The 16,590-nt window shown below is 47.7% G+C and overlaps 1 protein-coding gene across 1 annotated transcript in view; it reads right to left on the bottom strand.

Annotated features, from left to right (window-relative positions):
* Nucleotides 1-16,590, bottom strand: part of TBCD (tubulin folding cofactor D) — a 2,329,415-nt gene that overhangs the window by 362,955 nt on the left and 1,949,870 nt on the right. The window lies entirely within an intron of this gene.

Genomic DNA, 16,590 nt, shown 5'->3' with positions numbered 1-16,590 from the left:
CAATATCTTCGCTTTGCCCAATAACATGATCTCTGTCTTCTTGCTCTTTAATTGGGCACAGTTGCTGCTCATCCAAGTGGTGATTTCCCTAATGCAGTTTGAAAATTTGCCTTTCACCTTGCCAGGGCCAAAGGAAATAAGAAGTTGAGAGTCATCAGCATACAACATGATCTCCACACCACAGGCTCTCACGATTTGGGCTAACAGGGCTACATAGATGTTAAACAGAGTTGGGCTCAGGCACGAAACCTGAGGCACTCCCTTGTTCATGTGCATCAGTCGAGACTTAGAGTCCAAGAAGCCTTGTTGTGTTTGATTGGCAAGGAAGTTCCCGAGCCAGTGTAGTGCCCTGTCGTGCACCCCAGCCTCATGAAACATGTGGATTAGGACACAATGGGAGACCGTGTCAAATGCGGCTGACAAATCTAACAGTACTAACATGAGCAAGCTTCCAACATCTAAGGAGAGCATGATGGTATCAGCCACAGTCAGAAGCGCTTGTTTAGTGCTATGGAGCTCTCTAAAACCAGATAACGAGGAATCCAAGATGTGGTTTTCTTCAAGAAAGGCTGAAAGTTGTTTATTAATAAACCTTTCTAGAGTTTCTGCAAGAGATGGTAACAGCGAAATTGGTCTATAGTTGGAGAGAACATGTCAATTTGCTGTGAGCTAAGTAGCGGAGATACTAAAGCACACTTCAATTCTTTAGGCACTTTAACTGTAGTCAATGAGATATTGTATATAGCCTTGATTGCAGGCACCAGGCACGTTGCTAAACTGGCAGTTGTCCCAGGAGGGCATGGGTCTTGAGGTGAGCCAGACTTGACATGGGAAAGTCTCTGACACCTGGTCCTCAGAGTAAAGTTTGAAGTCACTCACACGGCACGTGGCGGTAGTATATGGGTGATTTAGTTCAAACTTATTATCAAGACAATCAGGAATGAATGACTTTTTATTCTTTTATTTTCTCTATTTTATCTTTGAAGAAGTCCACAAGATCATTACACAGATCTAGGTAAGCAACAATAGTAGAGGCTCAGGCACAGGGTTTCACAAAGCTACTTAACGCTTTGTATAACTCTTTCGTAGAATTACCTGCTTTCTCAAAAGTGGAGGCTAAAAATGCTTTCAGTGCTGCCCTACTCACATTATGGTAAACTCCAAGCCTGGTCCGATATTCTATTTTATCCTTGGTGGATTTTGTGGCACAGCCATCTATGTTCAAGGAGTTCAAATTGATTTCTCCTGGTGCAAATTGTCGGTTTACCATGGAGCTGGACTTCTATAAGAAACGGATGAGGATAGCCGGGGAGGTGCTATGTGATCGAAGGAGGATAGTAAGGAGCCGTGGTAAATAAACAGTGCTGTATCCACATACGGATACTAAGAAAGCTGAGGGTCATTAAAAACCTCCATAAAGGCGGCTGGAGTAACTATCTTCAAGTTGCGTTGAGGTCTGTTGACCACTTTCCTAGATTCACTGTCAGCGTTGTTACACAGAATGGAGAACCTGATAAGAGAGTAATCTGACCAAGTAACAGGAAGCGGAGAATCACGTTCCCCACCTTAGGCAGGAAAGCCGCTCTGGTCCTAAGAACCATCTTATCTGCATAAATGGTTGTAAAAGGAGGTTTAGAACTAAGACCCTGAAGCTCACTTACCCTTCTGGCAGCGGTAATAGCAATCAGAATTTTTTTTTGAAAGTAAGAAGCCTCAACCGACAACTATGAAGAGGCTTGAAAGGAGATCCCATCAGGAAAGTAAGAACCAAATTTAAATGCCACTGAGGCATAATAAAAGGAGTGAGAGTAAATCTATTAGTGAGGCCCTTAATAAACCTCATGACTATGGGAGACTTAAAAAATGATGGTTGGTCTGGCAAACAAAGGAAGGCTAATAAAGCTGACAAGTAGCCCTTTACAGGCGCCACAGCACAACCCTGCCGAGCCAAGGAAAGGGGAAAACTAAGAACATCAGACAAATTAGCCTTCAGCAACATGGCTGATGCCTGGTGGAGCTGCTAGACAGCTAAAGAGGAGATGGGCCCTGGTTTCCCCCTCGACCGTCACCTACTCAGCCGGACACTGGACACAGTTCCTCCTCATCTCCTTGCTATGGCTCCTTCCTCTCCTCCCTCTTACAAATTCCAGCAACATTGCTTTGTTTACTGTACCTTACTATGTTCTTGTAACTGATGTAACTGTAATGCAACGATCCGAAATGTCAAGTGCTTTGATACCCTCTAGAGTCTGGGTGGCGCTATATAAAACCTTAAAAAAAAAAAAAAAGATCTCTCTCCACATCACTTAAAAAACCTAGCACATCTACAGGAGTAGACAGATTTGGTAGAGTGCCTTCTGGTCGATAAGATAACATCCACCACATCCGGTGGGAAAGAGAAAGATCTCAGGTTGCCCCTTTTACTCTACAGGCATGAAGGTGCAGACTTTGGAGATGGGGGTGTAGAACCTGCCCCAGCGACTGTGAGAGGAGGTCTGCCCTGGAAGGAGACGGAGCAGCAGGTGCGATGAGAGGTGAAGGAGAACTGTGTACCACACCCTTCTTGGCCAATCCAGAGCGATCAATAAGACTTGGGCCTGGTCTTGGAAAATCTTCCTCAGAACATTGAGGAATCAAGGGTAAGGGCAAAAATGTGTAAAGGAGCTGCAAGGCCCAATCCAACTGAAATGCTTCCCCCAAAGCTCCCCGCATCGGATACTGAAGACTGCAGAACAAAGGGCAGTGCGCGTTCTCGTGAGTGGCAAAAAGGGTCCAACCGAGGAAACCCCCATGCCCTGAAGACGTGATGGACCACCTCCGGATGAAGCCGCCACTCGTGATCAGCCAAGAATTGCTGACTGAGACTGTCCGTACGTACATTCAGCACTCCGGCCATATGATTTGCAATCACACAAATCTGATGGTCCTGAGCCCAGGAACAGAGTTGCAGAGCCTCTCTGCAGACATAATACGACCCTACTCCTCCCTGTTTGTTTATGTAGCACATCGCGGTAGTGTTGTCCATCAGGACCAGAACTGACTGACCGCAACGGGAGGGAAGAAAGGCCTTGAGAGCCAAACGTATCACCGGCAATTCCAGAAGATTGAAGTGAAGCAATCTCTCCTTCGGAGACCAAAGAACCTTGATCTCCAGATCCCCCAGATGAGCACCCCACCCTACAGTGGAAGCATCTATTATCACTGTGGCCACCAGAGAAGGAGGTTGAAAGGGCTTTCCTTGAGACAGGTTGCCTGAAACACTCCACCATAACAGGTCCGCTGCAGTGTCTATGGAGATTCTGACCACCTCCCTGAGATCTCCGTTGTGTTGAAACCACTGCCTGTGGAGTCACCACTAGAGTGCCCTCATATGCCAGCGTGCATGGTTGACCCAACAGTATGCAGGAAGCGAACAGACCGAGCAGGCGTAAGGACTTCAGGACTGGAACAGCCGCTCCATCTTTAAACACTGGGATCATATTCTGGATGTCTAAAATCCTCTGAGGAGGCGGGAAACACAACTCACAGTAGTATCCAGTACTGCCCCTATGAACATGTTGCGCTGAGAGGGCACCAGGTGAGATTTGGGTACATTTATCGAAAAACCCAAGTCGAACAAAAGCCAAACTGTTATCTGAAAATGATGCAGCACCATCTCTGGCGACATTTCTTTGAGCAGCCAGTTGTCCAAATAGGGGAATACAGGAATTCCTGACATTCTGAGATGAGCGGTCACAATCGCCATCACCTTTGTGAAGACCCAAGGTGGAGAAGTAAGGCCGAACGGAAGGACCGCAAACTGTTAGTGCTGAGACCCTACCGTAAAACAGAGATACTTCCGATGTGACTTCAGGATGGGAATATGAAAGTACGCATCCTGTAAATCGATCAACAAAGATCTGAGGTCCAGGATCGACCTCAATCGCCCGTCCTTTTTGGGGATCAGGAAATACAGGGAGTAGAATCCCTGACCCCTTCCCTGCTCTGGAACCATCTCTATTGCACCTTTCTGTAACAAGGACAGGACTTCTTGATGCAGAAGCAACAGATGATCCTCTGAACACCAGCACTAGTGAGGAGGGTATGGAGGGGAAACTCCTGGAAAGGAAGGGCGTACCCATTTTCTACAAGATTCAAACACTGGTGTAATGAAACTTGAGGGGCCTCCCTGCAAGGCACGTGGAGGGGCCCCCTCTGGGCTCAATTAGGAGCTCAACAGCCAGAGTGCTGTGATGAGGGGGCCCTCTGGAGCTTGCCCCCCCGCACTGCCGGGGCTGTGGGGGCCTGTGTTACACCCCTGGATTCAAAACCCAAAGATCTGATGTGACATATTTCCAATTTTGTAGAAAATGGGACACCCGGCCTCCTACGCGTCCAACATGCTCCAAGATGGGGGATATAGAGCTGCTTCCCTGCGGAACCAGTGGGGGGGGGGGGGGGACAGGAGAGGGGGAGGAAGAGACCTATTGGTGAGTGGCCTCTTGCAGACAAACTCTTCCCTTCTCCCTGTACAACTTATACATGGGGTTCTGCTGCTGCTGCTGTTGCTGTTGATGACGGCCTTCGAAATGGAGCAGCCTTCCCAAAATCTTCCCACGAAATCTCCTGAAACCAAAACTCCTAGGGTGGGCTTGTAGGCCCAAGGATCTAGCAGTAGCCCTGATATCCTTAAAACGCTGCAGAGCTGAGTCCACCTTTGCCTCAAAGAGCCTGGAGCCATCAAAGGGAAGATACAGCAGCGTGGCTTGAACGTCCGAAGAAAATCCAGATCCTCTTAACCAGGCGTGCCTCATGGTACCACCGAAGAGCCCATCACCCTGAAGACTGAGTCCGCTGTATCAAGACATGACTGGATCACCTGACGGGCCATTGCTTATGTATCAGTCAACAACTCCATAAAGTGACCTCGAACATCCTAAGGCTGCTTAGGAGCCTTCTCCTAGGCTGTATCCATCAAAGCATGGATACACCGTCAGGCATGTGGCATTAGTATATTTCAAAGCCATGCTTGCCGAAGAACACACCGTTTTAGCTGACTGTTCCAGCTTTTTGGAATCCCTATCCCCCAGGGTGGAGGGGAAGGAACCTGATGACTGTTTGGAAGAAAATTAAGCTTGAACCTCCAAGCTTTCCGGTGCAGGATGAGGTTAAAAATGTCTCCAGGTGCAGCCTTATAATGTCTTGCCACTGCTCTGGAAACTGCCGGGCAGTCAATGGTTCCTGCCACACCTTCAAAATCGACTCCGTCAGAGCTTCATTGAATGGGAGCAACTGTTCTATCACTGAACGAGAGAGCAAAACCTCAGTCAGAATGTTTGACCTGACTTCCGCAGTGGGCAACTGCAGATCCAGGTAAGCAGCCTTCCTTGTAACTGTGTAATATGGAGCCACCTCTTGAGAAGGTTTGGGGAGAAGAGAGCTCCCACCCTGGAGAAGTGTCCAATTCACTGGCCTCCTGAAGACCTTTAAAGTCATCTACAGACTCAAGAATTTCTCCCTCCTCAGTCTGCTACTGGAAATCCTCCTCCTCCAGAAGTCTATGTGCCTCTCTCCTGGATCGCATCTTTGGATTCAGCATCGGCAGCGCCAGACGCAGCACCGGTGACATCGGAGCCGGCGTTGATGGAGGTCCCTCAGTAGCAGTCAGCGGCTCCGCATGAAGTCGAGAAGGTGCTGGCCCGGAGCCCGACGGTGCCGGAGACAAGTCCATCCTCTGCTCTTGAGACGGGATCTGAGTAGAGAACTTCAGCGCTGGGAGAGGCCATGACGGAGTCATTGGCATGAAAGCAAGAATGGTGCCTGGGCATAATTCTGGGGGATGCTCAAATTATAGGAAAGCGGTCCCACGGGGCCAGCCGGCGCGCCGGATGGGTTAGCAGCCCTGGCAAACATTCCAAACATCGCATTAAGAAAATGCGATAGATCCGCACCTGGAACCGGAAAAGGTGGGTACGGATCCAAAGCCGTACGGATCCAAAGCCGCCTGGTTTGGAACAGTCCAAGGGCGAAGGGCAGATTCTGGCTGTGGCACCGGAGACTCTGGAGCCGGAATCGGTAAAGTCGGAGGTGCAGGAGACGCTTCCCTGGGCGTTGGAGAATGCACCGGTGTCACCCGCGGAGAAGGGAAAGGCAAGATGTCATCTTTCCTGTGACGCCGCTGGACTGGGGACACCCACCTCAATGACTTGCCCTTCAAAGAAAGACGCTTCGATCGATTACGTCGCTTCTTCTTGTGTTTTATGGAAGAACTCGAAGTGTGCGGAGTCGGCGACTTCGACCTCGACTTGGTCCTCTTCCCGACTCTGTTCACCTTCTGCACCCGGCCATAAATACATTTGCCTCCCTTTCCTTAAGAGCCTTCGGATTTATCTGACAACATGAGGTGCAACCCTCGACGTCATGATCCAACGACTGGCACCAAAGGCAATCTTCGTGGGGGTCCATGATGGACATATGACCCACACATTCCCTACAAGGCTTAAACCCTGACTTTTTCTGCGTAGCCATCGCACTGCTACAAATACAGATTGACCTGTAACAATATTAACCTATAAAGAAATGAAGAGTCCTAAAAAACTGTTACGCGTCGACGGCGCAGAAAAAAGGGAACAGACGTCAGCACACTGGCGAGGTCTTCTTATAGATCTGATGACGTCATATGGAGTCATGAGCGGAGCCATGCTATTGTGTTGTCCTCATTGATGTGGGAGAGCTATGAAAAATGCTTCTGTGGAATGCTGGCGCAAGGGTAATTCAAAAGGTGAGGAATCCACAGGCAGATGTATCCATCAGAACAGAGTAATGTAGGCGATGGCTTGCAGCTACCCTTTCTTGCATACAATATAAAGTGGTACCCTCAAAGTTAGTATTGAGACAATGTAGAAATTAAAACAGGCAATTTCAAAAGAAATACTCTCTCCAGCATCGCTGGTACTTACCTCACATTCCACTATTGTAGTATATGGTTTGCCCCCCCCCCCCACCTCCCCCGGTTGGGCCTATGTGTTTTTCTATGCTACTTGCCTATTTCTGAATTATTTCTTGTGTGTGGTTGATATCTTTGGCTAAACTGGCAAAAGATCCCCACGGTATAATATTCCACCGCCACTGGGACTTCGATGGGAACAATCATCACTGAAATATTTAGGGATCAGATTGTACAGAGATGCGCAAAGCATACTGGAGTGGAACACGGAAAATGCTATTACTTCCCTCTGGGCAGGCATGGGATTCTGGAGATCGCTCCGTTATGAATAGCAGGTCGGGTGGCGATTGCTAAAATGATAGCGTTACCTCAACTGTTGAATTTGTGTTACCATACCAATAATAATCCCTACAAGTATGTTTTGGAAACTAGACACATTACGGTGTTATGGGACAAAGGACGGGTTAGAGTGACGCTGACTAAACTGCAGAGACAGTTGTCAGATGGAGGGGTTGGCAGCCTTGGATTTTGAGACATACTACCTGGCAGCACAGTAGCAATAGCCACAAGATGGATGAATGCTAGGATCAATGGGGAAGAAGAGACAGCAGCAGATACCCCACCGATCCGGTGACTGCTATAACTACTAAGAGCCAAAAAAGAAACTAACTGTAACCAATGGATTACTGGCAGTGACCAAGCACTGTTGGCTAAGATGCCTACGGAAAACCAAGATGGAGAGCATATATTCACCAGATCTCCCTTTACGGTCACTGACAACTCTTATGCATGCAGCTTCCTAGGTGCAACTATCAGAATGGATAACCTTAGGTGTAACCAAAGTGGCAGAATTATTTAATAACCGGAAAATACAATCCTACGAGAAGTTGCAAGATTACTTTAATATACACTTTTAATTGGGTGGTGGTAGGTAGGTAAAAAGAAATGGAGGACAGAAACAGACAACCCTATAATACATTAGGGATGCTATGTCATGTGTACCACCACAGGCAAACATAAAGCAGCCTCAGGCTTCTACAGGCCTTTAGAGTAGACATGAATATATCCCTTGAATGCATTAAGAGACAATTGTGCAGCGGACATACGTGTACCCCTGGAAGAAGCAGATTGGGTTAAAATGCTAAATAGAATTACGAAAGTCTCCAGAAAAACTCGACTTCAGCTAATTAACTTATACTACCTTCACAGAGCATACCTCACCCCTGGTAAAATAAACGATTTTTTGCCACAAGTTCAAGCAAAGTGCCCAAAATGAGGAATAGAAGTAGCAGAAATGTTTCACATGGTGTGGAGCTGCACACACCTCAGTAGGTAATGGAACACTGTTACTGAGACATTAATTTTATTGTATTGTAATTGCTATCATATAGCACTTACTACCCCCGATGAGGCGTCAAAGCGCTTTTTCGGTGAGTAGCACACTACTCCGGGACCCACAGAGGATTAGTGTTGAATTAGTATAGTGAAACATGCAAGTAAATTTTAAATGGTGGATAGGTTAGTCAGTTATTTGGATTCGGAAGGATAGCAGAAGGATAGAAGAGGAAATAAAAAGGTTTGTATTTATCTAGCGCTTGTTACCCCTGATGGGGTATTGAAGCACGCTACTCTGGAAAAAGGATTAGTGCTGAATTAGTATAGTGAAATATGAAAGTAATTTAAGTGGTGGATATTAGTCAGTTATTTGGAGTGAGAAGGGCAGCGGAGGGATAAAAGGCAAGAAAGGTTTGCATTCATGTAGCACCCGTTTACCCTGATGGGTGCTGAAGCGCTTTTCTGGCGAGTAGGACGCTGCTCTGGAACCCATAAAGGATTAGTGTTGAAATTAGTATAGTGAAGTATGAAGTAATTTGAGTGGTGGATATGTTATTCAGTTATTTGGATAGAGAAGGGTAGGTTGCGGGATAGAAGATGGAAAGAGGTTTGTATTTATATAGCGCTTGTTACCCCTTGATGGGGTTCTGAAGCGCTTTATTGGTGAGTAGCACGCTACTCTGGAACCCATAAGGATTAGTGTTGAATTAGTATGGCGAAACATGAAAGTAATTTGAGTGGTGGATATGTTAGTCAGTTATTTGGATTGAGAAGGGTTGGGGAGGGGTAGAAAAGGAATAAAGGTTTGCATTTATATAGCGCTGGTAACCCTGATGGGGTGTTGAAACGCTTCATTGGCGAGTATCACGCTACTCTGGAACCTATAAAGGATTAGTGGTGAATTAGTATAGTGGAATATGGAAATTGAGAAGTGAACATGTTAGTCTGTTATTTTGATTGAAAAGGATAGTGGAAAGACAGAAGAGTGAGATTTTATTTTTTGGAGGTCATAGCACTAGGAAGAGGCTTTTGGATGAGTAAAAAGGGGTTTTAGAGGGGAAGAGTCAGAGGGGAGAGTTTATAAAGGTTTGCTTTGGGGGATCGGTATAATAAAAAAGAGGTGTCAGATGATGCAAGGAGGGGTAGAGTAGGAGAAAGTCTAGAAAAGGTTATTTTGTGGATCATAGTAGTGATATGGGGTTTGGGATAAATGAGAGAGTGGATGTAGAGGATATATTGAAAGATGTATAGGGTGAGAGATAGGGTAGTGCATTGGAAAGAGTAGTAGAAAGAAGTTTGAGATGAGTCAGAAGGTTGGGTCAGAAGATATATTGAGAGAATTATAGGCTGAGAAATAGGGTAGTGCATTTGAAATGCTAAATTAGAAGAAAGTGATACATATATGGATCCATAAGTACAGTGGAAGTATATAGATGCATAAAGGAGGTAAGTATACATAGATTAAAGATATTGATAGAGGTACAGGATGAGAAATAGGGTAGTGCATTGGATATGCTTTTTCAGGAGAAAGGTAACAGACACACAGATACAAGTACATGGAAGTTACATAGATGCACAATGGAAGCAAGTTCATGTAGACCAAAGATGATTTTTATTTATTTATTTACAACAACAATTATTCTACATGTTCATACAAAGCAATACACAAAGATAGGTACATATCTATAGTGAAAATAAATGCTTATATACAGAGGAATATGCTGTAAATTTATGTTTGCGTATGTGCTTATGTGGGGAAGAGCCAATTATTGAGTAATTTTCTGAAGATAACGTGGTTGTCGGTGGATCATATGTTGGGGGGTAAACAGTTCCATAGTTTGGCTGCTTGAACAGAGAAGGATGTGCCACCCATGGTTTTTTTCTTGTATCTTGGGATTTTGAGGCGAGATGCCCCTTTAGAGCGTAGGTTCCTTTTGTTGAATGTGTTTGGTGATTTTATTCCTGATGAAGAACGGTCCCATTCCATGTATTGCTTTGTCGGTGAAACAAAGTAGCTTGAACATGGATCTTCTGGCAACCGGTAACCAATGCAGGGCTTTTAAGGCAGGTGAGATGTGGTCTCGCGGTTTGATATGCAGAGTAGTCTGGCAGCCGAGTTCTGAATCCGCTGTAGTCTTTTCATGGTTGTTAAAGGTGATCCGTGGTAGAGGCTATTGGCGTAATCGAGTTTGGACAGAAACAAGGGAGATGGTAGCTTGAACCTTGTGTGGACATTCATGATGTCACGGATCGAACCATCATGACAATGAACAAGTTACTTACCTTCGGTAACGCTTTTTCTGGTAGATACAGCATCTGCCTGTGAATTCCTCACCTTGTGAATATCCCCTGCGCCAGCAACATTCGGAAATTTTTGTAGCTCTCCACGCCGACGAGGACGATGTCACAATAGCATGGCTCCGCACGCGGCTCCGCTGACATCACTTGAGCCATAAGAGGGCCTAGTCGGCGTGATGGCGTCAGTTACGCCCTTTTTTTCCATGCCTTCGAGGCACACGGACGGACCGACAACAATATATATACAGTATACACAGTACATAATATTCCAACCAACACACACAGTGTGAAGTCAATGCAGGAAAGCAAAAGAAATAACACACTTCCTTTGACAGTAACAGACAAAGTCTGTAACAATATCACTATTGTAGGTATACAAAGGTGGACATTGGGGAGGAGGGTGGGTCAGTGAGGAATCCACAGGCAGATACTGTATCCACCAGAAAAAGCGTTACCGAAGGTAAGTAACTTGTGCTTCTGATGGATACATCTGCCAGTGGATTCCTCACCTTGTGAATAGATTCCCACAGCAGTTCCCACTCCCGGAGGAGGGTGTCCACCCTTCCATACAAAAAAGTCCTGAAGGATAGAACGTGCAAAGTGTCCGTCCCTCCTCACCTCGGTATCTAAGCAGTAATGCTTTGCGAAAGTGTGGAGGAAGGCCCAAGTTGCCACTCTACAAATGTCCTCCACAGGAACACCTCTAGATAAGGCAGATGTAGAAGACTTTGCCCTGGTAGAGTGAGCCCTTACCATCTGGAGGTTCTTTACTGGCCAAAGAGTAACAGATCTTGATGCACAAGATAATCCATCTGGAAAGGGTGCGCTTGAACACCGCTCTGCCTTTCCTGCAGCCAATGAATCCCACGAAGAGCTGGTCATCCACTCGAAAGTCTTTAGTTCTATCGAGGTAAAAACTCACGGCCCTTTTAGGGTCCAAGCGGTAAAGCCTCTCCTCCTCCTTGGAAGGGTGAGTGGGAGGATAGAAGGTAGGAAGGGTAATGGACTGCCCCAAATGGAAAGGAGTTACCACCTTAGGCAGAAAAGCAGCCCTGGTCCTGAGTACCATTCTTTCAGCATGAATGGTCAAGAACGGGGGTTTCGAACTCAGAGCTTGAAGCTCACTTACCCTCCTTGCAGAGGTAATGGCAAAGAGAAAAAGTGTTTAAAAAGACAATAGCCTTAAGGGACACTTGTGCAAGGGTTCAAAGGGAGAACCCATCAAGTAAGTTAAGACAAGATTTAAGTCCCACTGAGGCACAATAAATGGAGTGGGCGGAAATTTGTTGGTAAGGCCCTTAATGAACCGTAACACAATAGGTGATTTAAACAAGGACGGCTGATCCGGCAAGCAAAGGAATGCCGACAAACCCTTAACAGTAGCTACAGCAAAGCCTTGCCGAGCTAGAGAGAGAGCAAACTGAAGGATGTTTGATAAACGAGCCCTCAAAAGGTCAATAGACTTCTCCCCACACCAATGGACAAATTTGGACCACCTATAGGAATAGATAGACTTGGTGGAATGACGCCTGGCAGACAAAATCATGTCTACCACGTCAGGCGGGAGAGAAAAAGAATTCCGGTTGCCCCGTTCAATCTCCAGGCATGAGGGTGTAAGCTCTGGAGGTGGGGGTGTAGAACCTGCCCCAGCGACTGCGAGAGGAGGTCTGCCCTGAGAGGGAGACAGAGCGGAGGGCACGAGGAGAGGTGGAGAAGATCTGTATACCACCCCCTTCTTGGCCAATCCGGGGCGATCAATATGACTTGGGCCCAGTCTTGGCGAATCTTCCTCAGAACCCGAGGAATCAAGGGTATGGGAGGAAACACGTAAATGAGATGTGAGTCCCATTTCAACTGAAACGCAACCCCCACAGCCCCCTGCATCGGAAAATGGAGACTGCAGAATGACGGGCAGTGAGCGTTCTCGTGAGTGGCAAACAGGTCTACCCGAGGAGTTCCCCACGTCTGAAAGACGTGACAAACCACCTCCGGATGGAGCCTCCACTCGTGGTCGGCAGAGAACTGCCGACTGAGACTGTCTGCAAGCACGTTCAGAACTCCGGCCAGATGATTTGCCATCGGACAAATCTGATGATCCTGAACCCAGGACCAGAGACGCAGAGCTTCTCTGCAGAGACAATGCGACCCCACTCCTCCCTGCTTGCTGACATACCACATCACGGTAATATTGTCCGTCAGGACCTGAACCGACTGACCGCGAAGGGAAGTAAGGAAGGCCTTGAGTGCCAAACGTATCGCCCGCAACTCCAAAAGGTTGATGTGAAGCAACCTTTCCTCTGGAGACCAAAGACCCTTGATCTCCAGATCCCCCAGATGCGCACCCCACCCTAAAGTGGAAGCATCCGTTATCACTGTGGCCACCGATGGAGGTATATGGAAGAGACAGATTGCCCTCCACACTCCAAGACAGATCCTCTGCAGCTTCTCTAGAGATCCTCACAGACTCCCTGAGATCTCCGTTGTGCTGATACCACTGCCTGCGGAGGCACCATTGGAGCGCCCTCATGTGCCAGCATGCAGGGTTGACCAACAGAATGCAGGAAGCAAACAGACCGAGCAGACGAAGGACCTTCAGGACTGAAACGACCGCTCCATTGTAAAACAAGGGAATCCTTTCCTGTATGTCGAGAATCCTTAGTGGAGGTGGGAATGCTCGACACACAGTAGTGTTCAGTACCGCCCCTATGAACAGGTTGCGCTTAGAAGGCACCAGGTGAGATTTGGGCACGTTTATCGAGAAACCCAATTTGTACAACAGCTGAGTTGTAACCTGCAGATGATGAAGCACCTTCTCCAGCAACTCCGCTTTGATCAGCCAGTCGGCCAGATAGGGGAAAACTGGAATCCCCAATCTTCTGAGATGGGCTGCCCCCACTGCCATCACCTTGATGAAGACTCGAGGTGCAGTAGTAAGACCAAACGGGAGAACCGCAAACTGATAATGTTACAAACGTACCGTAAAACGGAGATACTTCCTGTGCGACTCCAGGATCGGATTATGAAAATACGCATCCTGCAAGTCAATCGACACCATCCAGTCCTCCTGTTGCAGCGCTTGAAGAACCTGCGCAAGGGTGAGCATCTTGAACTTCTCCTGCTTCAGAAAAAGGTTCAAGATCCTGAGATCCAGGATTGGACGTAGCCTGCCATCCTTCTTGGGAATCAGGAAATACCAGGAGTAGCATCCCTGACCCCTTTCCCGCTCTGGAACCACCTCTATCGCACCTTTTTTTAGTAATGTTAGGACTTCCTCCTGCAGGAGCAGAAGGTGGTCCTCCGAGCAAGCACCTTGCAAGGAGGGTAATTTGGAGGGAACTCCCGCAAGGGAAGAGCATACCCATTTTTTACAAGATTTAGAACCCAAAGGTCTGTAGTGACCAATTCCCAATCTTGCAGAAAATGGGTAAGCCGACACCCCACAGGACCAACATGATCCAAGAATAGTGGATCTAGGGCTGCTTTGCAGTGGTAGGAGGGAGGGAGGAAGAGAACGAGGAGGAGGAGGGCTGATGACCTCGTGCGTGACCTCTGTTTCTAACCCTGTAGGACTTATACAGGGTATTTTGCTGCTGCTGCTGAGGCTACCTGTAGGTCCGTAAGGACGACCTCCTAAAACCTCTGTATCTTCTGAAAGAGGAACCTCTAGGCTGAGCCTGCTGGCCCAGAGACTTAGCTGTGGCTTTGCTGTCTTTGAGCCTCTCAAAGGCTGCATCTGCTTTCCTCCCAAACAGTCCAGAACCATCAAAGGGTAGATTCAAAAGTGTAGCCTGCACATCTGGAGAGAACTCCGACTTTATCCAAGCACTTCTTCTAGTGGCAACCGAAGAGCCCTTGATCCTGGCAACAGAGTCCGCAGTGTCCAAACCACTCTGTATAACCTGTTGTGCAGCAGCTTGAGTGTCCGACAAGACCTCATTAAAATTCTGCCTGTCCTCCTCTGACAATTTAGGAGCCAGCTGTTCTGCAGAATCTATCAGGGCGTGGATGTAACGGCCCAAAAGGCAAGTGCCATTTGTGGACTTCAATGCCATACTTGCCGAGGAGAACACCTTCTTGGCCGACTGGTCAAGCTTTTTAGACTCTCTATCGCTAGGAACTTGAGGAAAAGCTCCAGAAGACTTTTTCGAACAGGCAGCTTGAACCACCAGACTCTCAGGAGAAGGATGGGAAGTTAGAAAGTCCGGATCTCCTGGAGTCGCCCTGTACCTCTTAGCAACAGATTTAGACACTGCCGGAGCCGAAAAGGGCATGCGCCAAACCTCCATAACTGACTCAGTGATGGCATCGTTAAAAGGAAGCAAAGGTTCTACCACAGTGGCGGGGGAATGAAGAACCTCCGTCAATATGTTTGACTTAAATTCAGCAGTTGGGAGCAGCAAGTCCAAGAGCTCCGCTGCCTTCCTTATAACTGTGTGGTAAGGAACCACATCCTTAGAGGGAGCATCTGATGGAGGAGAAAGCTCCCATTCTGGGGACATATCAAGGCCACTTGCCTCCTTCAATTCTTCCAAAAAGTCATCAGACTCCTGAAGTTCACCCTCTTCAATTTCCTCTGCCTGATACCTTTGTTCTTCCAAAATCCTCTGCGCCTCCCACCTGGATCTCATCCTCGGAATCGGCGGTGCCACACACGTCTCCGACGGAGCAGGAGCCGGCGTCGAACACGGATCCGGAGGCACAGCCTGAGTCGAACGAGGTCGAGCTGGAGAAGAAGGGAGCGGCATCGACGTCCTCGGCGCCGGGAAATGCCAAGATGGCGCCGCTGGAAAGAATGGCATAAAGGGAGCCTGAGCATAGGCCTGAGAAACCCCCAAATTAAAGGCCATTGGACCCATGGGACCCGAAGGTGCTCCAGAGGGGTACACTGCTCTTGAAAAGACACCATTCATGGCATTCAAATAATGCGATGGGTCTTGTCCCGGGCCAGGAAAGGGGGGGTAAGGCTCAGACTAAGGCATTGCCGGACTCGGGCCAATCGGCGCCGACGGTGGAGCCAATGGAGTCGACGACTCATCAGGAACCGGAGTCTCTTCAACCGGAGCCGGAGAATGCGTCGGCGTCGGAGATGGAGCCGGAGCCAGAGAACGCTACGGAGAAGCTGCAGGCGAAGCCGGGCGAACAGGTGAAGCCGGATTCGACACAGAAGGAGAGGGAGAAACATAGTCCTTACGACGTCGAGGAACTGATGAAGTCGATCTCGGAGCCGTCTCCTTATCTGAACAGCGTCGAGAGCCGTGCCTCTTCTTCTTTTTATGTTTCTTTTACTTTGAAGCATGACCCGACGTCGACTTCGAACCCGACCTCGAACGCCTTCGACCTCTCTTCTCCTTTCTCATTTTCGCTATGAATAGCTTGGCTTCTCTCTCCTTTAAGGCCTTTGGGTTCATCTTGCGGCAGCAAGAGCACCCCTTGACGTCGTGATCCGATGACAGGCACAATCTTCGTGTGGATCCGTGATGGACATGTGTTTGCCACACTCTCTACAGGGCTTGAACCCTGACTTCCTCATTGACATCTTTAAGAAAGAAGTAAGATGAGACCAGAAACACAGCAGAAACACAAAGTAACTAGAAAAGCTACGGAGAGTCCCAAAAAACCGTTAGCGTCGACGGCGCGGAAAAAAGGGAACTGACGTCATCATGCCGACGAGGCCCTCTTATGGCTCCAGTGACGTCAGCGGAGCCGTGTGCAGAGCCATGCTATTGGGATGTCGTCCTCGTCGGCGTGGAGAGCTACAAAAATTTCCGAATGTTGCTGGCAAATGGGATATTCACAAGGTGAGGAATCCACTGGCAGATGTATCCATCAGAAGACGTGTTTACTGGGATTGTTTCCTTGCCAAAAGTCAAATTACACTACCAATACATCAAGCATCCAATACCCTGAGAATAGATCAACGGAAACACAAACTTCTTCGATGGGCAGAATATGAAAGCATCAATCTCCTTAGGGGAGCTATAAACATTAGGGAACCCTAGAAGCAGACGAACATGGGGAGAATTCCTGTGGAA

This window comes from Triturus cristatus, chromosome 7 (genome assembly GCF_964204655.1).
Source record: "Triturus cristatus chromosome 7, aTriCri1.1, whole genome shotgun sequence".
Classification (NCBI taxonomy): Eukaryota; Metazoa; Chordata; class Amphibia; order Caudata; family Salamandridae; genus Triturus; species Triturus cristatus.
Note: the sequence above shows the minus strand (reverse complement) of the source record. Positions and strands in the feature narration are given on the sequence as shown.